General features: G+C 40.0%; 1 protein-coding gene across 1 annotated transcript in view; it reads right to left on the reverse strand.

Annotated features, from left to right (window-relative positions):
- The window catches only part of POU3F1 (POU class 3 homeobox 1), a 178,460-nt gene extending 160,413 nt beyond the window's left edge, over positions 1 to 18,047 (reverse strand). Inside the window, exon 1 of the mRNA XM_080380702.1 lies at positions 1 to 18,047. This exon is cut by the window's left edge and continues 12,756 nt beyond it. The gene's annotated coding sequence lies outside the window, so the exon portion shown is untranslated.
- Positions 18,048 to 18,514: the final 467 nt, after the last annotated feature.

Consider the following 18,514-nt stretch of genomic DNA (forward strand, 5'->3'; position numbering starts at 1 on the left):
TGGGTCTGACCTAAAACCACAAAGTTGAAGTAATCAGTTAAGGCCATGCACGTGCACAGCGTTGTAGGAGAATCGAAAATGGGAACTGGAGCTATTGCATAGAATATCCTAACCTGTACTCATTTAAAATAAAACCTTCCTTAAATATCTTCCAGCTCTTCCTATTAAGTTTGAACGCCAATTTAAATATCAAGCTACGGGATTTAGTTTAGAGTAACAGCTTTCCTCATTTACTGATGTAGGTAACCCGATAACTGAAGGACTGTGCATCAGGAACCGAGCCATGGGTTAAACAACTAAAGGCCATCAAAAAAACCCCAAACCCTAACACTCCAAAGCTCTGGGAGCATAAACAGAGCAATTCATGGTGGATAAAGGTGGAGAGCATGCAAAGAAGGTGAGAATGCAGTAAGAGAAGGCTTGTTGTTTTTTTTTTTTAAAGAAAAATAATGCAAAATATTTGGAGTTCTTCCTGTCAATTTAAAGAATTGTCTTTGGAATAGGAAAAGAGAGTAGGCAACCCCGCAGAAGCTCATCTCATCTCTGCTCCACATCATTACCTTCAAAAGAAAGAAATTTAAATAATGTTCAGGTTGTGACAAAGATGCGTTGCTCTGAAAAGGAAAACAAACAGTCCCAGAAACAAAGGGCAAAACGCTTAACTTCACACTGCCTGACTTGTCAGTGGGATACAACTCCAACGTCGCAAGCACAAAGGCAGAGCAAAAGGGAAGGAGTTTATTTCAGGCATTTGTCTTGCAGAGAAAAATGAGCAGTTTGTGAAGAAAGAAAATAATGATGAAATAAAAAAAGAATTTCTTAAATATTTACTGGGTTTACTGAACAGGTGTCATAAAGCTTGGTTCTGGTTCACACATAATTTACCAATTGTAAATGACAGGATTTGCCATGTGGAATTTAGAGAGACAGAGTCACTCTTTATGAGCAGAATGAACAGGGGGAAAGACAATGGACCTGATAGTGCTGCACACAATTTCTTTATGTGAAAAGCTGTTAGTTAAAGTCCACAGAACCAATTAATCCCCACACTATTCTATTACTAGCGTTTTTACAGAATTCTGATGAGTTTACTTCCTGACCAAAGGGACCAGCACTCACTAAAGCAGCACACTGCTGGCATCTCTTTAGTCACTAGGTCCTTGCTCTGCAAGACAGTTTTGCAGACAGCCGAGAGACGTGTCAAAATGGACTTTCTGCTCTCACTGTCTGATTTAAGGCAGAGGAGCCAGCTGTGCTCCTCTAACAGCGGAGGGACACACGGCTGGGAAGGAACAGGAGAATCAGCTGAAGACAACAGACACTCAAGTCAAAACCGGCCTACAATTATCGGTACTCATGCAAAGCTGTCATTCCCCGTCCAGCACTTTTTTTACTTTGGTTTGGGTTTTTTTTATTATTTTGATTTGGTTTTGGTTTTTTGTTTTTGTGTTGTTGGTTGTGGGTTTTTTTTGTTGTTGTTATTTGTTTCTTTTGTTTTTTAAGGCTTCAGAGACTTAAAAGGAAAGCTGCTGGAGATCACTTGTAAGTGCTTCTTGCATAAGTGAAAAAAAACCCAATTCCATGACAGAGTAGCATTTAATAATCATCAATATGAAATGTGTAACTCAGCCCCCCTCCCTTGACCCTTCCCCTCATGTAAAGACATATGCAAATTAAGTGATTAACAATCAATTTGAGATGTTGCCATTTGCTGAAGCAGGCATTACTGGTTTCTACCTGATTGTTCCTGCATCTAAATCAAGCGAACTGCTTCCAGAGACAATGATGACTTGACACTACATCGCAAAAGTTATGACAGGCATCAGAGCTTGGGTGAACCTGTACTGTATTTACTAAATGACATTTATCACTTCCGCAGCACCTCTGAGCTCTGTAGAGAGGGTCTTCTAGCTGAAGACCCAACTAGCCTCACAGCCTGTCCCTGACAGTGGTCAATGGCTTACGCCTAAGGAAGAGCCTAAGAACAGCCATACATGCAGTGATTCTTTTCCCAATTTTTTTCCCACCATCAAATATGTAGTAGCCTGGGGGTTTCTTGAGTCCAAGTCACGTGGAGTGACGTGAGAAGTTCTACAGCTTGCTCTTTCTTTAATTTTTGGACATGGTACATAATAGCTTCATCCGATGCTTTCCAGATTTACTGAAAGGAACAGTGTGCGTTGTTTTCAGCCTCTCTCTGTCACTCTACCATGTTTCCTCCAATGACTTTTCCTAGCTCACTCTGCTGTTCCTCACACAGAAACAGTGTAAGGCCCCTGTCTAATGTTGGCATCACTCGCTGATTCATTTCTAGTTCTATTACGTCCTTTTCAGACAAGGGCTCTAGAACTGTATAATATTTACTGTGCGGGAGGCCACAGACTCACACACTGTTAGAGAAACCCTTTTCCACTTTGCTGTCTGTTTCTTTCCCAGCAGTTTCAAGCATTCGGATTTTTTTTTTGGCTACTGTCAAGTGCCGATTTGATATTTTCAGAGATGCATCTACGATAGCTTCAACGTCTCATTCCTCGGCAATAACAAGCAGCTCAGAGCACAACATTTTTTAAGCAGTTACGACTGGTTTTTCTCTTAAATGCATCACTTTGAATTTATTTATAATGAATCGCATTTGCCTACTCAGTCTCATAAGGCACATTTACGGTTCTTCATGCTTATTTCACTTCTCTTTACCTGAATAACTTGGTAGATCAAAAGAAATGTTTTTCAAGAGTGGTTCAGAGGAATCTGGTTGCTAAAGGCAGAACCTCCACCATCCTTTCAGTCACTTTTCCTGACTTTTCCAGTCTTCCTTAACCTCCTATTTGCCACCAAAAAAGGAAAAAAAAAAAAAAAAAGCTGAAAAGGCTTAATCTAACATCAGCATAGAGATGAACGTGTAAACCTTCAGTGCCCTTCAGGTAATACCCATTTCAGCAAGCTTTTTACTAGAATACCAGCTGCTTTTTCCTCAAAGACTGGCAACAACCCCGCGGTCAGCTGTAATGCAATGCTATCTCTGAATCCTCTCTGATGCAGGACTACCAAACTCACTAGCATTTCTCATGTGCAGATTCCAAACCACCAGATAACAGCCAAGAATCACTACATTTCCATATCCAAACAGCAGTGTTCTTGTATGATAAAAGTAAATGCAGTCATATGGAAAGCCAGGGGCAACGTTTGGAAGAGAATCCAGATAAGCAAATTTCCAGCCCCACCTCCTGCTTTCTCCAAAATGGCCAAGAAGGGTAAATCTTACACTCTGTGCCCAAGCCTAGTGCACCACCTCTACCATCCCTCTCAAAACACACCAGCCATGTCAGCATGATACTGCACACAACAGGAATTACAGATTCACTGCAAGGCTTAATTGATGAAGAAAGTATCAAAAAAGCAACTATGAAGAACTCCCATTTCTATCATGTATGGAATGACAGAAAGCATGTCAGATTATCCTCGTGTGACAGCTCAGAAAGGCTTATTCTTTAATTAAAAGAACCTCATTTATTTGTGGTCTTCTAAACCTCTGCATGCAACAAGGACGGGGGTTTTTTTGGGTGGGTTTTTTTGTTTGTTTGTTTGGGTTTTTTTAATATCTTTTGACAGAGCTCTCTAAAATTGAACTGGAAGCAAATCTGTGAGATGATCTCCAGTTTAAAATTTTAAGTAAAACATGATTTTGACACAAACTTGTGAGAACATTAACTATCATGATGAAGAATCCTCCAGGTGTTCCAAAATTGCAGGGAAATACAGAAGTGAATGAAGCTAAGACAGTTTAAATGAAAGGAATCTTTGTTCCCTTCTTCCATTGCAGAATAAAGCCCCATCTCACTTTTCTTACTTTAGTCTGGCATGGTGTAAAAACCTAACTCCCTATTTTTCGTGCATCATCATTTAAATAACTTATTGTGAATTGCTCATTAAAACTACAACAGGGCAAACCCCCAGAACTAAGCTCCACCAGAGCCAGAGGTCCCCATCTCCCTCCATAGGACTAATGTGCATTGAAGCTTCCTAGAGTTACATCAGTTTCACCAGTATTTTTCTGAAACAACATGAGGAGGCCCAGATGAAAAATAAATACAACTGAGTTAAAAACCATGGTACCTAGGATTTGGGATGAATATGTGAAATTCAAACTCCAAACTCAAATTATTGACCGAAAGGTCTCCACCTCTGTTTCGTTGGTGTGTTGGTTTGGTTGATGGTGGTTTGTATTTTTTTTTCCTCTGGTCGCCTGATTCCCCAGTTTCCTAGATGACTGCCCTACTTTAAGCAGGGGAGAGTAACCTCTTTTTTCCCTGTGTGGTGTACAGCATTCACCCCCTCCCAAGTGGAGAAACAGCAGGGGGGCTTAAACACTCCCAGGGGCAGAAAAAAGGACAAGAAAACCATCTTTGTTCCAGGCAGACAGTACGAGGTCACGTTACTATGGCAGCAAGAACCATTTCCCTTCATTCTAGCTCGGAGTTCAACTTTGCCCATAGTTTATTCCCTGGGAAGCCTAATCCAGAGTTCAGGTTTGTGTATGTGGGGTTAGAGGTCAACAGCAATATGACAATGGGCTAGTCAAAAGAAAAGAAAGCTATGATATAGCAGAATCAAAGAGTCGGTTCACCAATCACCGGGGGCTGGCTCAGACGGAGAGGTTAGAATTCATCCCCTCACTTTAGCCAAAAGTTCCTGATTTAGCTATTTTGTGCTCAGCATACAGAAAGCCAGAATGGTGAACAATAAAGATGACACTGGAGCAAACAGGAATAGATGAGAAGACAGTCCTGACAAAAATCATGTGCCCAGTGCTGCGCTGTACTTACTAGCATTACTACTGTTAACATGTACAGGCATCTTAGATTGATGCAGTTATTATTCCTGCATCATTCCTTACAATTGCGAGTAACATACTAATAGGATAACACTCCGCACAGAGGCTGCAAAAAGAGAAGGATGAGATTCTGCATAAAGATGTATGCATGCACCTGTGCGTATGTAAATTCTCCAATAAAAAGGGACAACTGTAGGCTCTAAAATGTTTTTTAAAAAGTAAGGTAAAACCTGCACATGAGTTAACACACTAATTTCATCAACCTTAAAAGAAAATAATTACGATTGTTTTTCTTTCACTCAGTATGCCCAGGTACTCAGTTTCCATTTAGTTTAGTCCATATTCTTTTCCCACACAACTTCTATTTTGCTTTAGAAATTGTAAGTTGTCTCATGTCCTCAAGAAGAGGATTTAGAAAAATGAGTCCATAATTAATGTATCCTTAGGCAAATAACTGAGAAAAGGAGAAAAGCTGAGCTCAAGGGACACCAACAGGTGGTTATGCTGTATTTGTTCCTGTAACCACAGTCCTATGCTACTTGCTGGATTGGAATTCCTTTAAGAAAATCTCCTTCCATAAAACTCAGTATTTTAGGGTTTCTTTATGGATTTTTTTCCATTTAGATAAGAAAAATAACTATTTTGTTCTGAAAAGCAGAATCTTTCTCAGAGAAAAAACAAAGCGTGCTGCTCCTCTTCAATTGAAAAATGATTGTAGTAAAAGTTACAGTATTTGTGCGTGGAATTTTCCTGAGGATCTTCCATGAAAAACAAACGCCGTTTGAACAGCTTTGATCAACATAAGGGCCAGGCAGCTGGATTCTAGCTCTCAGGTCTCCATGTAGTTCTACACCTCACATCAGCTTCACCGCACATTCATGTAGTACAAGGAGAATACAGCACAAAAAAGGGGGATGTGAGAATAAGCCCCAAAAGGCTGTTGGTTCAGTCCCTGGGATGAATTATTCTTTAACCTGTCAAGCATTGTTCCATTGTCAGAATGAAAGCACAGTCAGAGGGAGCTGTCTGCTGCTGGAGTTTTTTGAGTTGTGGAGTCTCACATCTCCACAAACCCCACGGCCACGGCATATCCTGCACTCCCGTTCCTGCTTCCCACCTCTGGGTGGCAGTTGGGAAATGTGAAGGGAACATGAAAATGGTAGTTACCAGAAACATATTCTGTCCAGAGCTGATAGATAGGTGGGGCCAGTTTACACAGATTGGGGGCTCCATTTCTCCAGGTCCACCCAGAGCTGTGCTTCCATTCCCACCAGCAAGAAGCCAACATGGAACACAACAGTAAGAGGCAGGAAAGGACAGGGTCCAAGTTGGAACTGCATTTGTCACATCACTTAGTTGGAACCTGCATATTATGCTTGTGATAACAAATCTGCCTTCCACAAAGTGAGCCCTTGGGTTGGGGAAGAAAGAAAAGGACGTGGCAGTCCAGGCAAAAGGAAAAAAAGACACACAAGAAAGTAAAGAATTTCACTATTAAAACAGGCAAGAACAAACATCTGTGAGATTAAGGTTACTCAGGTTTCACTGTCTTTGTGTTACATTCCTGAGAAATATTTATGAGGAAATCTGGAATTCCAACAGCATCACGGAATTGCAAATGATTCAGGGAAAGCAACATGTAAGACATCAAAGTGGACAACTGTTTTCTAAATATTCACAGGCATTAGTCCAAACTAAAAGATTTACTCTTCTCTTACACAGGGCTACAAATATTTTCATCATCCAACTAAAAGGTTTGAAATATCTTCTAAATCCAGCAGTATGTCACTGAACACTTCAAATGATGAAGAGAATTCTACTAACGCCCCAGATATGAGAGAACATCGTAACGGCCTATCCTCAACCGCCGGCCTAGGGGCAGTACTCAATTTCTGGACAAGGGGGTATCGCTACTGCATTACACCAAGAAACATTTCCAATTAAGGAGCAAAGTAATGAAAGGCCAATTAAATACAGTAAACAGCTGTTGTTGAAAAGCACTAGATTTATTAAGATAAGACATGCACTGAACTGTCCACTTAGAGTAGAACACTGATTTAAAAGACCACTCCACTCTCACTGGAGCTCAGATATTTAAGTGATACTCAGGCCTTTCACCAGCTCACATTACTTCTTCCACCCCTCCCCCAACATTCTTCCTTTAATATGCAACCATAAGGCTCATATACATGAAAGTATTAATTGCATAGTTTGAATTAAACCATTTAACCTCTGCTGAAATCCAATCAAGAAAAATCAGTCCAGATCGGGCTTTTACACTACACCAACTAAAACAGGACTGGTACCTGAGCCAGACAGCCTAAAGTTATATCAGGCACATCTACACTGTAGTAATTTCTGCAACTGCAGGGTAGACATCTGTAGCCTCTGGAGATTCACTGTCAAGGCCTCGGGAAAAACCTGTCCAATGTTTTTCTCTAACAGATGAATGCAGATCGCAACGAGGGGCTTTCCCAGAGAGAAAGGTGCAAGTGAGTAAACTGACACAGTTCCTGGCAAAGCCTCACATGCACACCTTGTTTCCTGAGCTGTAATCTGAAAACGGATTTGACTTCTCCTATTGGAAAGGGAGCTGGCAGCTGGAGAGTTGACAGACATTATCCCTCTTGCCCTGCACGAAGTAGGATGCTATGGGATGAAGGGATCTTGTAGCCTATCCCACAGGGAGCACCAGTTACAAAGGGAGATGGAAATGTGTCCCTGTTTCATGTCACAGGAATGATATTCCCATTTCGGCACAGTTGTGTTCCTGGAATGGAATAAGGCAGTTCCCTGTCAGTCATCTCTGCACCTCAGTTTGCTGCGAGGGGGGGAGCCTGGAGGGACACAGGTGTATGCTGAGCTTTAGTGACCTAAGTTAGTAGTCGTGTTCACGTGGCATCTTTCTTTCTCTTATTTGGAAAAGAATAGAATAGTTAAGCTTGAAGGGACTTATAACCATCATCTAGGCCAAATAACGTCAGTCAGCAGCAAAGACAAGAGCAAGGGCTCATTTCAGAAGACTAGTCGGGTGAATAAATTGCTCTGTGGAACTGAAGGTGAGAGGAACGGGTGGCTTCAGAGAACAGCAGAGAATTTTCAGCTCTTAAGTGCATAATGAAACTAACTGAACCACTGAGTTTACTTTGAATTTGATTCATTCTAATAAATACTTCCATTCAAATAATAAGAGGCATTGACAAGGCTAGCACAATGAGTAAAATAAGGTCTTTAGGACAGACATATTTGTAAGACTAAAATGCATCTTAAGAAGTCAATTGCCAAGAGATTCTAGGTTACATTTAGGCATCTATGTAGTTATTCAAATATTTTGGCTATAGCCTTTAATTCAAACTTATGAATTGTAAACACTGGAAATCAACATAGGCAAGAGAGAAAAAAAGCATGAAAATGCTTACTGCCAAATGGCAGGATTCCACAAAGCAGTATTTTTTTCTCAGGCTGTAGGGCAGACACCACTTTCCTCAAAGAAGACTGCAAAGAATCATATATATCTGCAAGAGAAAAAATAATTAATTCTCTATTGGAAGCTGCTAAATAATTTCCATTTTCACGTAGAAAAAAATATTGAAACAACTTCTTAAGGATGTTTTATCAATTTCTGTAGTTACTAAAATGTATTACAAAAGGATTAAATTGGCTGAAACACTGCCTAGGTTTTAAGCCTCTCTGGTCAAGCCATAAAACAAAGATAATTGATGTAGGTCTGGGGCCAAATTATCTCCAGAAGGATTGGAATTATTTACTGAACACGCCAGATGCACACAAATCAGCAGGAAGCATTTATTGATTAGCCATCGACAGCACTGTGTCACCCACGTGTGCCATATTATTGATTAGGTTTACTTGGTCAATGTGCATCTCTAAGCTATTGTCTCCTACAAGTCAACAGCACAATGGCTTTTGGGAAGAAGCAGGACTGGAGAATACCAAAGACATAAAAAGTCTCCATGACAAAGGGCCCAGGGCAGCTGGGCTCAATTCCTAGACAGAGAGAAGCAGAGATAATCCACTAATCCTGAATGGAGCGGGATAGAGCATGCCTGCCACCCAAGCTGAGTTCCAGGAAGATTTCTGTACAAATAAAGAAGCACATTTCCCTTTGACATCAGAGGTCACGGGTGTTATTTCGTCTGGCGTTGGCTGGGAGCAGTAGTTCTTTTCATCACGATCACTCTTTTCCACTGCAGGATGAGTCTGCTGTTTTCATAGCGCTGACTGAGAAGGTTATACTTTCAATTTCACTCTAATTTTGAGGGAGAGAGGATTTAGAGGAAACGAAGCAAATTGGTGCTCTAAGAGTCTCCTTTCACCTTTTTGTTGCATTTTCAAGTGAGTTTGCTACACTGCATTTTTAAAAGTAAATTACAGCAAACTGATCCATTCTGAAGGATGGGCAGAGCACACCCTTCGCCTAAAGGTGTGTTCAGTGGCTGAAACGAGAGGAGAACCTGCCTTAGCTGGTGCTACAAGTCCAGCAAAATCTTCAAATACTCTGCTAGCTTTGCTATACTTCATGAAGAAATCCCCTCTGTTCTGGTGGGCACTTCTCTGTCCCATTTCTGTGCTACAGACTTAGTTACACAGTAGTAGTAAGTGTCCACTTCAAAATCTAAACATTTATGTTCTGTGGCAACTGTCTGCAACTCTCAGGTGGCCTGACTCATTGGCCACCTGTAAAAGCTGCATGTCAGGTGTATTCTATTTAATTAACTGGGCCTGAAGCAGGATTGTCAGAAGCAAAGCTTACCAGGGACCTTTAAATGTTTTTACTAGCAGTAAGAACCTTTTTCCTAGGGAAATAGCTTTCCCCTCCCCCCGTTTCCTTAAAAAAAAAAAAAATGGAAAAAAGTGTCATCCATGCTTTCACCACCTGCAGGCTGTCCTGGCAACTGACCAAGAGTCTGAGGGTTGTATTTAATTTACATAAATCTGAGCTGATTACAGTTACTTTCCTCATTAATACACTGAGTACTGATTAATAATCGGTAATACACAGAAGGTACCGATGCATTCATATGGGTCTGAATGCATGCTTGATGCCAAAAACGTTTCTGCAAACAAAACTGCTCCCCAGCGCTCCTTCCCAACACACAAAGGACAACCCATCTACATCATAATGCAGCCTTTGTCCCCAAACCAAGAGAAAGTCCTGATAGTTTCTTTAGTTCCTCCAGGACACATCTTCATTTTAAACCCTGGGAGGAGGGTGGGGAGATGTGAACTGCTTTCGTGGATCCATACAGATGCTTCAGACAAAACTCTTGACACCCCTTTACTGCTACACTCACAGGTCTTACGGCTCTTCTGCACTAACAGCTGGGTCACAATTAGCAAGAAAACATCATCAAGTATAAAAGGAGGAAGCTGTTTTTCTTCCTGCCTATACTGGACAGATGCAAGAAGCTTATTCAACACAGCACATCTCTCACTACAATATGACAATATACATTATCTACTGGCATATTTATTGCTTACATAGATGTGAGTTATTTGCATGGAAAATTGATTTATCTATCAGATAATTAGTAAACTTCAATAACTGCAAAAACCTCTCAGCAATCAGTTGACATTTAATTAACATACAATAACTGTCTTATTAAATCTCCATTAAATACCTGTTGGAGTTAATTAAAACCCATATGTAGGATTCCATGATTCCTGCTAAAACCACATTATAGTTCAACAATAAGAAGCCTGGAACCAAGTTGTTTGCTTATTTCTATCGCACCAAGTTACTCTGCTTTAAGGTAAGAACAGTACTATGATTCTAAATGCTTTAATGATTATGTAAAAACATGATATGTAAAACATGAATGAAAAAACATGAAATGTTAGAAGATTGTCAGGTGGACTCCGCTGCAAACCTTTTTTTCTTACATGTGTGTGAAGTTCACGTGTGGCTTTTACCTCAACTCCTTCAACTCATATTGTGGCCGATGTCAGTTGACTTAAAACCACCAGGCCAAATTCTCCTTGGATCAAGCAAAAATCTCACTGACTTTCCCAGGAATTTTGCACGAGTAATGTCAGAGTATAACCTAAGTAGTAGTTTCAGGGATTTGGCCTGATAACAGTGAAACAGGAATCTGGCCTAAATGTTTCTGAAGAAGTCTGGAATTCAGAAACGTAAAGATGAAAAACTGGAGCGGAAAAGCCAAAGGCAGCTCGGGCCTGAAGGACTGCCTTTGTAAGAAGCTACGCACATGGTCACAGAACAGATAAAACCTGCAAGAAAGGAGGATGTTCAGTTCCACAGCACTTAACATAAGGAACCTGCGACCCGTTTTCTCCCTGTATTTACGGAGAGAAGCACATCCAGTATTGCTCAAGGAAATCCAGTGCTTGTAATTTCTGAGCTGCCACAGGTCTGCCCTTTTCCTGGTCTGAGTTGCTGTCTGCAAGGAGCCCAATGAAGCTCAACGTTACACAGTCTAACACAGCCTGGGGTGACACTGATACACATCGTGGCCTGACCTGCCCCCACACAGGGCGACAAGGATGCAGGTAGTGAGGAAGTCAACTCTCCCTCACTTCTTGCAGCATCTTCAATGAGAAATAACAAATAGAGAAGACTAACTCCACCGGCCATTAGCTATCTGTCCATCCATCCATCCATCCAGTGATGACGCTAGCTTTTTTAAGAGGACTCTTGCACCAGGGACTGCAAACACATGTTTGCCTTTTCATCAAGCCATGCACACGAAACCCTTCCTCAGACCTGTGTCAGGTCCCAGGCACAACACTCTATGTTAAGTCACGTATACACGGGCAAAAACTAACGCCTCCATACTCGACAAAGACAACATTGTCTAGGTCTAAACACGTGCTTTGGCATACAGATATCTAGTATTTTGATTACAGAACAATTAAAAAAAAATAATCAACGATGCCTTCCATATACTTGGGTCCAAACATATTGAATGCAGGGGTAACTCCAGAACCAACAAGTCATTTAGTAGTTAGACTGACTGTTTATTGCTACTGCTGCATGAAAAGATATACAAGCATACTCCATAAAATATATAAAATGACACAATTGATCCCCAGAGTTCACGGTCTACATAAGTAAAACTCCTTGCTGCACAGGAGGAAAGAGGTACTACTTACAAGCAAGCCACAAGCCTCTGGAAGGCTAGAAGACAGCATAATAATGCTGTCTGTATCTAGACTAGATGATCTAGACTAGATCACGTACATCAAAGAGATCAGAGAACTTGTAATTTGGGAACAAGTCTATAATGGCTCTTGCGTAACAACAGATCTTTAAAAATGATGCTACACTTTTACAGAGAGGGACGAATGATGAATAACTCACCATATTCTTTTGTATGTCACTCTAATGAGATTATTTGGAACTAACAATGGTTTGGTCTAAATTTGTCCCCTTACTCACTGAGACTGACTTTGCTGACTTCTGCTAAGATAGGAGCATCTTATTCTGTATGATCAGTTAGACAAAAGATGGGTGATACAGAGAACTTCCAAAACATTAGGCAGAACAAACTATACCTGGGGTTTGCCTCGGCTAAGCCCACTCATATATGCTCATAAAATTAAAAAAAAAAAACCACCCACACAACCAAAACCCCCAATAAACCCCAGAACAAAACAAAACACCAAAATCCCCCTAGCTTTTTCCTCTTGCAAGAGACAAAAATGCAAACATTTAGCCCTACTGTTTCATCTGCAGTACATAAGCAACACCAAGCAAGTATGAGATCCTTTAAAATGGAAATAAAAACTGTGCAATAGCACTCGCATTTGTGCAGGGTGCTGTTCCCTCTGAAGTCAGTCAGTCTAAGTCAAAGTCAGAATAAAGTCAGATCACAGAAAACATCAACAATAAGAATTTGGAAATCTACCTCCTTGTTGTTGACCTAGCCTTATAGTATTCAGGACTTCTCTTCTACATACAGTAATTTTCTGAACACCTAAGCATATGTATAAAAGTGAAATCAAATGACTGCCTCAGACTTGACAGAACTGCTGAACTAAGAACGATGCGCTGTCCTCTATTAAAGGGCATCACCTTGAGAAGATAAAGCTTTGTACATGTTGCTCTAAAAGTTAGTATTCTCTGCTATTGTCTATTACATATATTTACAGAGGTAGTAATAATGATCTTCAAAGAATTATGTTGCCTAACCACATTTTACATGACCTTTACAAACCCCAGAAATCAGTACTCTGTTAGCAGAAATACAGATTTATCCCTATCAAGGTACTAATGTATATCTAAAAAGGGATCCCGTTTTTCAAAATAGCAAAATAGATACTAAAAAGGAAAACAAACCTCTAATCAGACAAAATACTGGTCTAAGAGCGAGGGGCAATACTCACAGTGATCTAGGGACATCCAGGTTATAATGAGAGCACATTTGTGACTTAACTTATTTTAGTCTGAGGTCCCTGAATAATTAACCTGCTTTGTTTCAATTCATTTAAATGTCCATATCCTACTGCTTATGAAATTGGAATGTGTTCTACAAAATAAACAGCCACATTGCTTCCTGAGCAGTACAGATACTACTATGAAAAATGTTATTCATGAAAATTCTTAGGATTAAAGTATTTTGCTCAAAACAAAAATTAACATCGCTTTGTTAAAAAAAAAGAATTTTAAGAGCAAGTATTTTATCCCAAATACAAATGAATACAATTTGATGGTTTTATACCGACATTGTATCCGATTTACTGTTTATAAAAATCTCAAATAAACCAGATTAAGTTACTTCATAAAATGATCTCTATTTAGAAATTGAATAAGTGGTTCAAAATTAATAAATTATTCTACAACATAAAATCGCAATTATAAAAAGATTTGAGTGCAGCTAATAATACTGTAATTCACGATCACTGTTAATGTGTGACTGAAAAGGTACTATGCTTATGTAAACAGAAACTAGTTAAAGGGTACATGTTTACACAATCAACTTTTCCAGTTGCATCATGAAGGATACTGAAAATCTCTAGCATTTCACTTGGTGTTACTATCCTATTATATTTTAAGCCGTGCCTTTCTAGTTCTCCTATTTTTCTTCTTGGCTGCACCTCTGCAACACAAACCTGTTTCCCTAACTATTAAGAAATATTACTATTGCTGGAAATTCATCTGTCATTTTACAGATCTTTCTCAAAGGAAGAAATAACAGGTTGTCTCAGTGAAAGAAAATAACACAGAAACAAAAATAGTATGCTCTTTGCTCCCACAGGGACAAACCAAGTAATATTTACCTCTGACATGATAAACAAAAGATCAGAAAGGATTAGAACTAATGGCTCTGTAAATAGTATATTCTTAAGAGAGGAATCCTGCTAAAATCACAAGAAAATTGTATCCACTTTCAGCTGCCAATTTTTGAGGAACGTCCTGATTTTTTAACTCTCTATTTAAACTATCTATATAACAGCAACTCTGCCATCACCATCATTGTCTTTTTACATTATTGCCAGGATTTCTCCTGAAGAATTATTAACAGTTTCTCATGCAGAAGCAACTAAGGCAGATTCCGCAGAGGTCATTTTCAATGACAGCTACATTTTTGAGAGTAAAGTAAAAGCATATCCAGCAAAAGAGCTCACCTTCCGAGAAGAACACACAAGTATCCTTACTTAGCACGCAAGTCAAGGAGACCTTGGATAGAGAAGACTAAATAGCCATCTCTCAGTATTAATTTCTCTCCAGCTGTGGGTCAAAGGCAGGATAAGAATATGTAAAGCACAGCAGAGGCAAGTCAATACTCTGCAGATGTCTTGGAATGCTTGAGAATCAGAGACACATGCCTGTTGGATATACCTTGTGCACCTAAGCACGTTATTTTCTGATAAGGAGTACATAGAGTAGGCTGTGCCAAGCTACTTTCTGTTTACAAACAACAGCTCATCATTTGCAGATCGGTAACCATCAATGCAATTTTACCCTGCTGTTCTCTATTGCTATTACGTTCATCAGTAACTTGCCTAGTTGATGCCGTTACTGTGCTTACAAGACCATTCTGGCTAATAACAGTGAGGTGCCCTAGATCCTCATCTCTGTCCCATCTACTTAGAGCAGGAAGACTACTGACCCCTGATGCTGCCACAGGCTCTGGAGCACACAATCAGCAACCAGCCTAGTACTGTGCAAATCACTGCAAACACGCTGAAAATCCCTACGGCTGCACTGGAAGGACCATGATCTTAAAGATGAAAACACTTGGCAGAAACAAGGAGTGTACAACAGTATTTGCACGCAGGCTATATCTCTGTACCAGTGGCTCATAATTTGTAATACTGGCAATGATTTATATAATTAGCAATAAATTGGCTAAATAAAGATATATCCAGAGAATGAAGTATCCCGAAAACTGTTACACACTTGGGGACAGAAAAGAAGTAACTTGCAGGGACGAAACTAAAGAGCTTAGACAAGTGGACAGGGATAAAACTATTTTTGTTCTGCTGGTTCAAAAATCAATGAAGCTGTGAAGAGAAATGACATATCTGTGTCTCCACCTCCATTAAAAACTTACCTGTCACTATTATTATTTAGTTTCACATTGCAGAATGTTGAAGAGTTACAGTGAGATCTTCTACAAAGCGTTTGCTTGGACTCCTCCTGCCGCCCCTGCCAGGCATTTCAGGCGTAAGTATTTTTATTATGTTAGGCTTTCCTATTTTTTAGCTTCTTATTTAACATACGCACTGCAGCAATGTATTATAGCCCATTTTCTCAGCTGAAAAATTACAGATGAATTTCACCGCTTTGTAAGAAACCTGCTCAAATCTCACGAAGGAACTGATCAGCCCGCAGTACTAGCGCCCCTAATCAAAAAGGAGTCTAGAAACACCAAGAAATCCTTCTTTGTAACTAACAGAGCCCTCACAGGAAGCTTTGCAGAGTCTGGTGATGTGCTCTGCCTGATGGCAACACTATTCTGTGACAACCATTTTCATGACTGAGGTGAACTGGGACACAGCTGCTGGGAGTGCTCACAGCACAGCTCTGGGAACGCACATACGGGGCTTTCATGGTGTCACCATCCCAGCACGATCTCACTCTGCTGGTCTAACGTCACTGAACTGCAACACAAACTCCACTTGCTAAGGTCCTATGATGCACTGGAATGGAAGAGAAGCTTCCTTTCCTGATTTTCATTCATTGCACGTATTTTAAAATTAAATGGAAGAAACAACAACTGAACACAAAACCAGGGCATATTCTTACTTCTAGCACATGTATGTCCTTTCACAAACTTGTTTAAAAACAAGCAGCTAACAAAATTCAGGACAGAAAATGTTTGTCCTTACATTACAATAATCCTAAATTAACCTTACAGCACAGCAAAAAAAACCAGCCTGAAGTCCATCTAACCAAGACTGGCTTGGCTAAAAAGGTGAGCATCAGGGAGGTCAAGGCGAGAATGTACTTTAAGCACCTGCAGATACTCAACGATAATTGGAAAAATGTTCTGAAATTCTGTCTTATTTAACTGAAGATAAACTCACAGCACCAAATTTTGGAGTATTTCATTCTCAGAAAAATCTCTCGGGTAGTATTCTCCATGAAGTACACTTTTGCGTTAACTGCACTGATGCTACATAGGCCACCACCCCCGCCCCCACCCCAAACTGAAAACTCACTGTGGTATGTCTACACCCCGTTCTACATGATTAGTCCTATCAGGTAGAGTGTATTTCACTTTTCTCTAGTTAGTGTATTATTTTTAAAAATGTAAGTTGAGAAGAGTCTTAGTTTCCTTCTTTCCTGCAATGCCAGATGATTAAAAAACAGACATACTCAAAACCAAACAAAAAAATATGCAGTTCTATAAAACCTTACAATACAGCTTTGCATTCATCACAGATGGACACAAGTTCTTCTCACAGCACTTGCAATATAATTAGAATTTAACACTAAAGAAGAAAATTCCCCAAATAAAGGATGCAAGATTATAATCTAAATACAATGTTGTTAGTTGAAAGAAATGAATGTAGAGTATTGAATGTTCAAAATTGTGTTGAATTAGATAAGCAAATCCCATGTAGACTTTGTTAATGATTCATAATCAGCTAATAAGCTCATCTCTAGTAGAATAATGATCCATGGACCTGTTAGCTCATTTATCACTATGTTTTACAACACCGGCAAAGAAACTAATTAAATCCCAGCATCATTACACAGAATTCCTTTTAATAGAGATACAATGATGCACTAGAGGCTACAGATTACACTGCAAATTGTACCAAGAGATTCTGGACAGCGAGTTTTAATTAACATGTTAGCAAGAAGCTGCTCACTTAAATAATAACTAACTAGGAAACATCTGCACACTCAGAAACATTGGAGGAAGAAAAAAGTAAGGAAAGGAGCATTAGGTGAGGTACCGACATTGTAGACATTTTCTATTCACCGCAAAAAGCTGTTGCTGTTCACTCACTACCTTCCTTATCCAACACAAATGAGGAGACAACTCTGGCTCCAGACTGCTGTTGAAGATGCTGGTAGGAGCATGAATATCAGATTAAAAATGAATAAATAAAAATTTTAAAAATATCTGTGCAGCACTACCACTAGGCCAGTGCAGCTTGGAGCATATCCCAGGATATGGCAAGGGTTCATCAGGCGGAGTACAATAGTTTTGCTCATTGTGGGAGAGCAGACAGAATGCCCAGAACTGTTCCCTGTTATGTAAGCAAGAGAAAAAGAGTACTTTTTCTAAGAAATAAAGGAAGAATTTAGAGATGAAGAAAGAGTGAAATGTCTGAATAGTCCACCGATACTGGTATTCAAAGGAAAGATGACTCCATAGTGGGAAAACAACAGAATGCAACCGCTGGTGTTCCCTCTCATCTGAACATCCCAACCTAGAGTAAGAAGCACACAAACTCTGCAGTGAATTGGAGACAAGAAACGGTGTTTGCAAGTACCTTTCAAATGCACGTGTAAAGGAATGTGCAGCCCCAAAATGGTGAGTAGCTGCTACAATTATGGAGAAAGTAATCAAAAAGGCAAAACTCTCCAGCAAAATACTTCAGGCTTCACTGGGTTTACCTCTTTTGTTTCTGAGAATAGGGATTAATCAAAGAAGCACAAAGACACATCTGAAAATGTTTACCAGGTCAGGCAAGCCAGACAATATTGCAATACATTTGTAACACGGGACAATGACTCACTGAAAATACAGCTCTCCAGAAGAAATAATGATCAGAGAACAGGCAACCAAGATGGATTGGAGAGAACATCCTTTGTATCATATTGACTACATCTGTCACTCGAGAGGATACAGGTGGGGTGTGCTAGCGTGCCAGCAGTGCAGGGAACCCACATTCTTTCTTTAAAAATACTAAAAAACTACCAGTTTAACAGAGGGTTATGAGCTCCGTCACAGCCTGTGGTCCCACACATCTTAGGGGTGGGTCTGATGATGTGAAGTCATGAAGCTTCTATTGCCCTTGTTTCTCCAGCTCTAAAAGCCACATTCCTGTTTCGGGGCTACCGATCAGTGTCCTCTGTCTGTTCTGCTTTCTCACACAGTGTTTGCCACCTAAAGTGACTGCAGTTCCCTTGACAGCATCATCCCCTTTCAGCTCACATATTTATTCTCACCCTCAGATCAAGACTTATTAGATCAAGATGAACAGACTATCAGTCTCCTCCTTCTTTCCTAAGCGTAAAGG

Source organism: Falco punctatus (genome assembly GCF_963210335.1).
Source record: "Falco punctatus genome assembly, chromosome: 3".
Taxonomy (NCBI): Eukaryota; Metazoa; Chordata; class Aves; order Falconiformes; family Falconidae; genus Falco; species Falco punctatus.